The sequence below is a fragment of the Taudactylus pleione genome, unplaced genomic scaffold (assembly GCF_031769625.1).
Source record: "Taudactylus pleione unplaced genomic scaffold, aTauple2 ptg000775l, whole genome shotgun sequence".
Taxonomy (NCBI): domain Eukaryota; kingdom Metazoa; phylum Chordata; class Amphibia; order Anura; family Myobatrachidae; genus Taudactylus; species Taudactylus pleione.
In genome coordinates, this window is record NW_028285177.1 from 167,501 (window position 1) to 170,000 (window position 2,500).

The following is a 2,500-nucleotide window of genomic DNA, read 5'->3' on the forward strand; positions in this document are numbered from 1 at the left end:
CAGGCCCAACACTGCATAGCTTACAAGATCAGACGAGATTGGGCATGTCCAGTGTGGTTTGGCTGAAGGAGCTCAAAAACATTAACTTTAGACCTCTTTTACTTCTTTACTCAAGTAAATTCATTGATAAGTTGAAAAATTAAATGTAAAATGTAATAGAAAAGAATATTAGGCTGCATAATATTATCTACAGCACCTGGTATTCCCAGGTGGTCTCCCATCCAAGTACTAACCAGGCCCAACACTGCATAGCTTCCAAGATCAGACGAGATTGGGCATGTCCAGTGTGGTTTGGCTGTAGGTGCTCAAAAAAATTAACTTTAGACCTCTATTACTTCTTAACTCAAGTAAATTCATTGATAAGTTGAAAAAATTAAATGTAAAATGTAATAGAAAAGAATGTTATGGCTGTATAAAATTACCTACAGCACCTGGTATTCCCAGGTGGTCTCCCATCCAAGTACTAACCAGGCCCAACACTGCATAGCTTCCAAAATCAGATGAGATTGGGCATGTCCAGTGTGGTTTGGCTGTAGGTGCTCAAAAACATTAACTTTAGACCTCTTTTACTTCTTAAATCAAGTAAATTCATTGATAAGTTGAAAAAATTAAATGTAAATATAATAGAAAAGAATGTTTTGGCTGTCTAAAATTACATACAGCACCTGGTATTCCCAGGTGGTCTCCCATCCAAGCACTAACCAGGCCCAACACTACATAGCTTCCAAGATCAGACGAGATTGGGCATGTCCAGTGTGGTTTGGCTGTAGGTGCCCAAAACCATTAACTTTAGACCTCTATTACTTCTTAACTCAAGTAAATTCATTGATAAGTTGAAAAAATTAAATGTAAAATGTAATAGAAAAGAATGTTATGGCAGTATAAAATTACCTACAGCACCTGGTATTCCCAGGTGGTCTCCCATCCAAGTACTAACCAGACCCAACACTGCATAGCTTCCAAGATCAAACAAGATTGGGCATGTCCAGTGTGGTTTGGCTGTAGGTGCTCAAAAACATTAACTTTAGATCTCTTTTACTTCTTAACTCAAGTAAATTCAATGATAAGTTGAAAAAATTAAATGTAAAATGTAATAGAAAAGAATGTTTTGGCTGTATAAAATTTCCTACAGCAACTGGTATTCCCAGGTGGTCTCCCATCCAAGTACAAACCAGGCCCAACACAGCAAGGCTTACAAGATCAGACGAGATTGGGCATGTCCAGTGTGGTTTGGCTGTAGGTGCTCAAAAACATTAACTTTAGACCTCTTTTACTTCTTAACTCAAGTAAATTCAATGATTAGTTGTAAAATGAAATGTAAAATATAATAAAAAAGAATGTTATGGCAGTATAAAATTACCTACAGCTCCTGCTATTCCCAGGTGGTCTCCCATCTAAGTACTAACCAGGCCCAACACTGCATAGCTTCCAAGATCAGATGAGATTGGGCAAGACCAGTGTGGTTTGGCTGAAGGAGCTCAAAACATTAACTTTAGACCTCTTTTACTTCTTTACTCAAGTAAATTCTTTGATAAGTTGAAAAAATTAAATGTAAAATGTAATAGAAAAGAATGTTATGGCTGCATAAAATTACCTACAGGCCCTGGTATTCCCAGGTAGTCTCCCATCCAAGTACTAACCAGGCCCAACACTGCATAGCTTCCAAGATCAGACGAGATTGGGCATGTCCAGTGTGGTTTGGCTGTAGGTGCTCAAAAACATTAACTTTAGACCTCTATTACTTCTTAACTCAAGTAAATTCATTGATAAGTTCAAAAAATTAAATGTAAAATGTAATAGAAAAGAATGTTATGGCTGTATAAAATTACCTACAGCACCTGGTATTCTCAGGTGGTCTCCCATCCAAGTACTAACCAGGCCCAACACTGGATAGCTTTCAAGATCAGACGAGATTGGGCATGTCCAGTGTGGTTTGGCTGCAGGTGCTCAAAAACATTAACTTTAGACCTCTTTTACTTCTTAACTCAAGTAAATTCATTGATAAGTTGAAAAAATTAAATGTATAATGTAACAGAAAAGAATGTTTTGGCTGTCTAAAATTACATACAGCACATGGTATTCCCGGGTGGTCTCCCATCCAAGTACAAACCAGGCCCAACACTGCATAGCTTCCAAGATCAGATGAGATTGGGCATGTCCAGTGTGGTTTGGCTGTAGGTGCTCAAAAGCATTAAATTTAGACCTCTATTACTTCTTAACTCAAGTAAATTCATTGATAAGTTGAAAAAATTAAATGTAAAATGTAATAGAAAAGAATGTAACGGCAGTATAAAATTACCTACAGCACCTGGTATTCCCAGGTGGTCTCCCATCCAAGTACAAACCAGGTCCAACACTGCATAGCTTCCAAGATCAGACGAGATTGGGCATGTCCAGTGTGGTTTGGCTGTAGGTGCTCAAAAGCATTAACTTTAGACCTCTATTACTTCTTAACTCAAGTAAATTCATTGATAAGTTGAAAAAATTAAATGTAAAATGT

The 2,500-nt window shown here is 37.4% G+C and overlaps 10 pseudogenes; all 10 read right to left on the reverse strand.

Annotated features, from left to right (window-relative positions):
- Positions 1-70, reverse strand: part of LOC148475769 (5S ribosomal RNA) — a 119-nt pseudogene extending 49 nt beyond the window's left edge.
- Positions 71-184: 114 nt separating this feature from the next.
- Positions 185-303, reverse strand: LOC148475770 (5S ribosomal RNA; annotated as a pseudogene).
- A 116-nt stretch (positions 304-419) lies between these two features.
- Positions 420-538, reverse strand: LOC148475771 (5S ribosomal RNA; annotated as a pseudogene).
- Positions 539-653: 115 nt separating this feature from the next.
- Positions 654-772, reverse strand: LOC148475772 (5S ribosomal RNA; annotated as a pseudogene).
- Positions 773-888: 116 nt separating this feature from the next.
- On the reverse strand, positions 889-1,007 carry LOC148475773 (5S ribosomal RNA; annotated as a pseudogene).
- A 350-nt stretch (positions 1,008-1,357) lies between these two features.
- On the reverse strand, positions 1,358-1,476 carry LOC148475774 (5S ribosomal RNA; annotated as a pseudogene).
- A 115-nt stretch (positions 1,477-1,591) lies between these two features.
- LOC148475775 (5S ribosomal RNA) lies at positions 1,592-1,710 on the reverse strand (annotated as a pseudogene).
- Positions 1,711-1,826: 116 nt separating this feature from the next.
- On the reverse strand, positions 1,827-1,945 carry LOC148475776 (5S ribosomal RNA; annotated as a pseudogene).
- Positions 1,946-2,061: 116 nt separating this feature from the next.
- On the reverse strand, positions 2,062-2,180 carry LOC148475777 (5S ribosomal RNA; annotated as a pseudogene).
- Positions 2,181-2,296: 116 nt separating this feature from the next.
- LOC148475778 (5S ribosomal RNA) lies at positions 2,297-2,415 on the reverse strand (annotated as a pseudogene).
- Between the last annotated feature and the right edge of the window lie 85 nt (positions 2,416-2,500).